At 34.1% G+C, this 8,424-nt stretch overlaps 1 pseudogene; it reads right to left on the bottom strand.

Moving 5' to 3' along the window:
• Positions 1–2,100: 2,100 nt before the first annotated feature.
• LOC110290446 (olfactory receptor 5G29-like) lies at positions 2,101–3,176 on the bottom strand (annotated as a pseudogene).
• Between the last annotated feature and the right edge of the window lie 5,248 nt (positions 3,177–8,424).

The raw sequence follows: 8,424 nt of genomic DNA, 5'->3' as shown, positions 1-8,424 counted from the left end.
AGCAGAGAGAGAAGGAAATGTGATCCAGAGACCACACTAACTAGGGATGCATTCTATCTGCAGACACCAAACACAGACAGTATTTATTGCTGATACCAAGAAGCATTTGCTGACAGGAGCCTGGTATAGCTGTTTCATAAGAGGTTCTCCAGCACCTGACCAATACAGACGCATATACTCACAGCCAACCATCAGACTGAGCTCAGAGACCCCAATGCAAGAGTTGAGGGAAGAACAGAAGAGGCTGAAGGGATTGCACCCCATAGAAAGAACATAAATATCAACTAACTAGACCACCCAGAGCTCCCAGGAACTAAACTACCAACCATAGAGTTTACCTTTAATTTTTAAATCAGCCTATAAAAATGTATTACTGAGCAATAGTTGTTCTCACAATGTGCTTACCTGTGCATATGACGTACAATAAACTTCATCTCCTCTATTACCTTTTTATGTCTCCCCTTCTTCCTTCTTACACATCTATAACAGTCCCCTCTCTACTTTTTTTATCCTATCTTTCTCCTACAGAGTCAATGAGCTTATAAGAGGACTCTATATTTTATCAGCAAATACTATGTAATGAACAGTAATTTGCTTTGCTTAAAGTAATTTCTTTCTTCATTCTGAAGGAAAAACGTTGACACAGTTTATACTTTGTCACTTTCAATGGGATTCTAATATTGTCTGATCTTTCTTCTAGTGATTTGTTGCTCACTTAGGTGGCAGGATATTCAGACACTCAGAGTGTCCAACACAGGGTAAAACAACTCTCTCTGGTATACTTATTTTCATAAGGTCATCTATATAGGAACTGAAGAGAAGATATTCACATGAAAAGTGCATATCAGTGCCAAACAACATTTGCTTACTTCTACTTATTTCCAGGTGAGAAATTTTTAATAAAAATATATAAATAACATCAGCTACTTGAGTCCTAAATGACATCACATCACAAAAGGCTAAGTGGGCAAGAATACTTCCAGGCAGAGAATCATGTAGAAAAAAAAGACCAGTGAAATTTGCTGAACTAGAGGTAAAGGTAAAGCTGAGAAGTATGAGGTAAGACCAGAGCTGGAAATTAGAAACTGCTCATCACAGAAGGCTCCATAAGAGAGAAGACTCTGTGAAGTCAGATGACATGGGTTGTACTGTTAGTTCATCCCCATTAGGAAGAGAGGGTATATAATTCTTTTATCTCACCCAGTATTTTATTGGTAGCTTCCTTATAACTTCTATGAACATCTGTTTCTAAAATAAAATGTCTCCATGAAGCTATGTTAACATCAGAAAAAGTAAGTTCTAGAGTAAATAAACTGACCAAGGAGAGAGGAGACAGACCTATGATATGGACAAATGGCCCAACTTATCAAGAACACTTAATAATTCTAAAATCAGGTGTCTAAAAACAAAACTTCAATATAGTGGGAAGCTGAAGAACTGATGGGGCAGAAAATATAAACAGTCTCAAAAGTGGAGTTGACAATATCAACATTCGTCTTCTAATAACCATAAAGCAAACATTAAAACAGTCACAAAATCACTAATTGATTGAAGAAAGCAGCTCCATAGGAAAATGCATCTTTCACCAAGCTGAAGAGCTGAGTTACGTCACTAGAACGTATATTTTGGAAGATGAAAAGCTACTCTGAACACATGCATGCCTAAATAAATAAACAAACAGGTAAATGCTGATATTTTAAATCGTGATTTTATAGACATATACTTTTTCTTTCAAATCATGTTCATGTTGCTTTGGTTTCATGAAATTTTTAGTCTTTATGTGTAACTAATAAGTACTGACACATTTAACATGTTGATATTCACTTTTTGTTTCTAAGCATATTTTTGCTATTATACAAATATGTTATTCAATAAGTATGCCATGTTATTGTGTATATATATTTTCTCAGTCCACCTTCATATAATTTTGCAACACTGATTGTGTCAGAAAGACACAGACAGGCAGTAAAAGATTTTAAAATTTTTTCATTTTCTTCAAATAATCTATTAATTGAAAGAACCTCAATATGTCTTTTTAAAGCATATATTCAGCACTGACACCTAAGGCATAGCCTAATAGAGTTTGGCCTACAAATCTCTTCAAAAATGTTTCCTTGGTACTTTTCTTCTGATTGCATTTTTTACTCCCTTGTTCCTCAAGCTATAGATCAGGGGGTTCAGCATGGAAATCATGACAGTATAAAATAGAGAAATAACTTCATTTGTATTCAGTGAAGAATCTGTACTAGGTCGAACATAGAGGAAAAACAAAGTTCTACATAGGACAGAGACACCTGTCAAGTGAGAGGAACAAGTAGAGAAGTCTTTCATCCTCTCATCAGTGGTTTGGATCCTCAAGATGGCCATCAAAATAGAGATGTAGGAGACTGTGATGATCAGACCACTAAACACTCCTATTGCTCCATCCAAGACAAAAAGAACTATATCGTTGATGGAGGAGTCCGCATATGCTAAGGCAAGCATTGGGAAAATATCACAGAAGAAATGTTGATAGTATTAGGACCACAAAATGGTAAGCAAAAGGTCAAAGTTGTATGAATTGTGATGTTTATAGCAGCCAGAAGATAAGGTCCAAATGGCAAACTGTGCACAGACCCTCTTGGACATAATTAGAGTATACAGTAAGGGCTTACAGATGGCTGTATACCATTCATAAGCCATGGTAGCTAGGAGGAAACACTCAGTTCCCACAAAAGACCAGCAAACCATAACTGTACAGTGCAACAAAGTGATAACACATATAAAATAATAACTGTAAGTTGTAAGTATTCAAGAGAATATTTATGAAAGATCTAATTAAGAAAGTCGAAGCCTAGCCAGGCATGGTGGCAACAACAACAACAAAAAAAAGCATAACTGTACATTCCACAAAGGAAATGTTTTTTTTTTTTCCTCTGTAAATATATCATACAGCATCCTAGAAGCTATGGAAGAAGAGGAATACATATCTACAAAAGACAAATGGCTAAGAAAAAAGTACATAGGTGTATGCAGTTGGAGTCCACCCATATTAGAGTGACCATACCCAAGTTGCCCCCCAGTGTCACAAGATAAACAAAGAGAACCAGGATGAAAAGTATAATCTTCTGATAGAGACGATTCGTGAGGCTCAGAAATAGAAACTCACTCACTTTGATCTCATCTTTATCTTCCATTGTCAGGTCAGTTTTGTTATGAGACAAACTATGTTGTTTTATTACAAACTATCACCAACAATTACAAATGATGTTTTAATTCAGTGACAAGTTGTCTTAAGCAGGTTTGCAACAGATAGTAGGGCAATTTTTTTTTTAATTGGCAGTATTTCTAAATTCTGTTTCTTGGCTGTTCTAAAAATACTCTGTATAATCATTTGGCAAATTAGCCTTGATATGCTTAGATTCTATAACTCTAAGAACTTTCCAGGCTCAGGTAGTGGGATTCGGTGGGTTGGAGAGCAGGGACAGGGGAAGATATAGGGGGTTTAGGGGATAGCATTTGAAATGTAAATGAAGAAAATATTTAATAATAATAAAAAAGAACTGTCCAGGGATATGATCTAAATTCCATCACATTAATAATACAAGTTGATTTGAAATGTGTTTTGAGATGAACTTGTTTACATTCATAAATGTCTTTCTTTAAAAAGAAAAAAATATATAAGCCATGGGATAGATGCCATTTCAAAGGCAACATGAAACATCAATGATCTTAGATGCAAAAAAAAAAAAAAACTATGATAAACATGAGAGTTTCATCCTCTGAGATTAAGAGATCTGACACTCAATATTATAGTAGAAATTAAGATTTACTGAGTAAAAATATAATTATTTCATATATTTTTATAAACTCTTATCATTCCTGATAAACTATAGTGATAACACATATAAAATAATAACTGTAAGTTGTAAGTATTCAAGAGAATATTTATAAAAGATCCAATTAAGAAAGTCGAAGCCTAGCCAGGCATGGTGGCATACGCCTTTACTCCCAGCACTTAATCCCAGCACTTGAGAGGCAGAGGCAGGCGGATGTCTGAGTTCGAGCCCAGCCTGGTCTACAAAGTGAGTTCCAGGACAACCAGGGTTATACAGAGAAACCCTGTCTCAAAAAACCAAAAACCAAACCAAACCAAAACAAAACAAAAACCCAAAACCAAACCAAACCAAACCAAACAAACAAACAAACAAAAAAGAAAGTCTAAGCCATTTCAGATTTATAGAACAATATGATTACATAGTATATTTTAAATTAAAAATTATTTATGAAAATCAATTATGTCCCTCCTTGAATAAACATATATGTAGCAATATATTATCTACAATTTTCTAGCTCACTATATGATTTTAAGTACTTGATAGTGACATACACTATTTGTAAATTTCTTATAATATCGAGGCTACTTGCAGATTACATAGTGCAGTAACAGACTACGTCCAATTTTCATTAGAATCATTAGAGTTTGCTGAATTTTTTAGTCAACCATTTACAGCTATGTGTTTTGTGAGCATAAAGGATAATAATGTATCCTCCTCTTATATTTTGTTGGCAACCACTAGTTATCTATTTAAGTTTTATTTATGTGTTCATTTAATTGTGTTTCTTTGAATCTTCTGTGGAGTGAAATCTTTACACTGATCATGTCTATTGTGGTTTTCTCTTTCCTCTAGAACATTATTAATACAATTACTACACCAGAGAGTTTATATTGTAAATAGTAATGAAAGTTTTATATTCCTGTTTACAAGATAGTGTTTTGACACATGCATAAATTGCAGAATGATTGTTTTTGTTTGATTATCATATAATATTACAAATGCACCTACCCACATTTTGTTCTCATTTATGAAGGAAAAATATGAAACACTTAAAATCTCCTAGAAATTTTCAGTAAAGAATATTTGTATTCAAAATATTTGTATAATTTTTCAAAATCCAGGTAGATCATTTTAGATAACTCCACACATACCATGATTTAGTCTTATGACAATGGCAACAAAATACCTAAGCCTGATCCCTTCAGAGAATCCATAATGGGGAGTTTCAAAGTTCAGATGTGTTTCTCTTTCATATTTCAAACACATACCATAGTCCAAATTGTAATGTACTCACATTTTTCTGTATCACCTTTAACAGCTTCAAGAGCTATGACAATTTCTGAAAGAAATAATGACTAAACACTTTGCATGGTGGTAACCGTCTCTTGGCAGTTAGTTAAAAAAATAAACTTCCTGTCAAGGACATGAAGAGACAATCCCTGATTCACATACAGCACGCCATCAGAGAACTCATTCTGGAAGCAAACAATAATTCAGAGCCACATCCCCAAAGAATTAAAACCTCAAAGGCTTACATATACCTGAAGAGGCAAAATTAACATGATTTCAGCAATATTTGGTTATTATTCCATAAATGTGTCTTATCTCAGAGAAACCATTTTTGAGAAATTTCTGCATGTATATATGTTGTGGACACGTGTGTGTCTTTCTCCATGAGATCTTTTTATCAAGAGATCCCTCTTTGACTTATTTTTTTAATTTTAATTAAGTTTTATTAGGGCATATTGATTGTTATTTGTCATGAATGGAAGGATTTAATGGCTTCAATATCTGACTACTATTATACTCTGTGTATAAACAATATTTTCTAATTTTGTTGATAGACACAGTAATTTTTTATCTAGGTAATTGTGTAGCATTGTAATAAAGATCATGTGCAGATCTTATGTGTGAGTTTCATCATTTCCTTTAGATACGTACCCACTATTCATATGTCTGGCTTTTAGGATGTTCTTATTTCCACTTTGAACCACTTCCACAGTGTTTCCCATAGTGATTTTAATAATCTACCTTCTGGCTTTTTATTTTATCACAGCTTTGTAGGCATTCAATGAGACTTTTTTCTTTCTTTTATTTAATAACAAGAATCAATTAGTGAGGTAGTGTTTTATTGTGTTTTCAATCTCAGTGTTTTCTCATGTTTAATGATTGTGAGACTTTTTCATAGATAAGTTGGCCAAAAGTATGATTTTAAGAAATATCTTAGCTAATTTAAATTCTGATAAGGAAGAACAAGATTATTGCCTTCTATCAATGAACAAATAACTTGAAAGAAAAGCCTGAAAAAAAGTGAGAAAAATGATAATAACAAAGAAGCTGCATTCACAACATCTGCAAGTCTCATATCAGTTTGGGAAGGAAGAAAAAAACAGGCTTGTTGGTACATACCTTAGTCTTATCACTAGGGAGGCAGAGGCCAGCAGATCTCTGTGAGTTCAAGGCCAGACTGGTCTACACTGTGAGTCTGGAGACTAGAAAAGCATAGGCAGGCAGATCTCTGTGAGTTCTAGGCCAGCCTGGTCTACTTAATGAGTCTGCAGACAGCCAGAGCTACACAGTGAGGGGCCATAAAAAACAAATAGAAAGAAAAAAGGAAAAGAAAACACCTTAAGACTGTGAAAGACTTGAACACTAAGAAATGATAATAAGGTATCTATGGAAGAGTTAGAAAGGTTTGATGGCTCTCCTGAACTGTCTTGCTTTACAAAAAAACGAACAAAAAAACAAAAATTAAAAACAAACAAGCAAATAAACAAACAACTCTCTCCTTCTCTGATAAACTGCAGTCTGTCTTTACCTCCAAAGAACAAAATGGTCTTACTGAGATAAACACTATAGAGCAGGTGTCTGATTTCTAGGTTCTTTCCCATGCACTGAACAGAGGAGAATTGTCTTGGGCCACTCATTTAATACACAAACACTAGCAAAAATGGATGAGGAAAAAGCAGTCTACATATGATTTGCATGACATCTGCCACCACAGATAAGCAAAAACACTATATGATATTAATTTTATTTGTTCTCTCCTTCAGAAAGCCACTTAAAACTAGCAAGATCTCAAGTTTCTGATCACTAATAAATGAGCATAGATAAATAATAAAACAACATTCTTTTTTTAATATTTTGTTTTAAAAAGTAAGAGAAAATAGGCCAGAATAAAAATGGTGGCATTTTTATACTCGTGAAATTAACATATTAGCATCTGGTTAGATGGTAGTATTGTAGATGCAACTCTCAGGGACCTTATAAGGTGTTTATAGATATTTTTGTTCCAATTTTATATTTAGTGTGATGCATTCTTAAATGGATTGGTCCAAAATATAAGTGCTGCCAAAAAGTGATAGCATAAATAAGACTTAATAATGAAGTTAAGAATGTTTGTTTCTGTGAAAATCAGACCTTTAAAAGTCTTTTTAAGCGATTTTATCAGAGGTAGAAATAGCTCAAACATTAAGGTGCTTACTATTCAAACTTAAGATATAGATTTCAGATCCCTAGGACCCATCCAAAGACTGCGGTTCACATCTGTAACCTCAGTGACTTTACAACAAGATGTGGAGCATAGCCAGAAAAAATTTTAAAAGCTGGTGAGGTAGCCAGTGTACCGTGTGGAGGGATCCACTACAAGAGTAAAATATGAAGGCTGAAATGTCTTTTGAAATCCACATGTGTACCATTGAACACATATGCCTCCATATAAACACACACACACACACACACACTACAGAAAAGAGACAAAGACATAGATCAACAGAGACATACAGAGAAAGAGAGGAGAGACAAATACAGAGAAAAGACAAAGACAAAGAAAGGAAGACAAAGAGGCAGCCACAGTGAAATTATTCTTTAAGGTAAGTGATATGTTGCATCTCATTACATTCCATTTGAAAATATTAGCAGGTTACGCGTTTATGATACTTGAAAGGGAAATAGCAGATTTTACAGAATCCCATTTTTCCAGATATTTTGAAAGCTACTTTCAAATTCTTCTACCAAAAACAACTCTATAGGTGACTGGAGTTCAGAACACTCACTACTCTTCCAGAAAACCTGGGTTCTTTTCCTAGCACACAAGTGGTAGGTTACAACTGTCTATTTAATGAGCCTATTCCCCATTTTGTACCCTTCAGACACTTTATACACTTGTTACATTTACATACATGAGGCAAAATATCCATGCACATAGAAGTAGATCCTTAAAAACAAACAAGCATACAAGTATCTTCTGTTCCTAGGACTGTACTTAGCCAAAATTTTGAAATGTATAAGTTTTTGCCAGGGTTTAAACTTTCCAACATTTCAGTTTTATTTGGATCAGCCATTATTTAAAATATTGTGTCTAAAATATTGTTCATACTTGAAGAGCCATGATTCATTAAAATATTTCAATGTGCAGTTAAATTGACTAAAAGTGATGAATCTATAATGAAGTACCTCAAGTTCTGCCACAAGGTTGTGAAATAGCTTGTGGTCAGGCAGAATAAGGACTCCCTTGCAATCTCTTGTTCTCACTCTAGTGGTCTTTGCCTTATATTTTGCCCTCACAGCATAGATATGTCACAACATAGGTAGAAAGAATTCTATC

This window comes from Mus caroli, unplaced genomic scaffold (genome assembly GCF_978045245.1).
Source record: "Mus caroli unplaced genomic scaffold, Mus_caroli_1 scaffold_2, whole genome shotgun sequence".
NCBI lineage: Eukaryota > Metazoa > Chordata > Mammalia > Rodentia > Muridae > Mus > Mus caroli.
The sequence above is the reverse complement of the archived record's forward strand: the minus strand, read 5'-3'. Positions and strand labels throughout refer to the sequence as shown.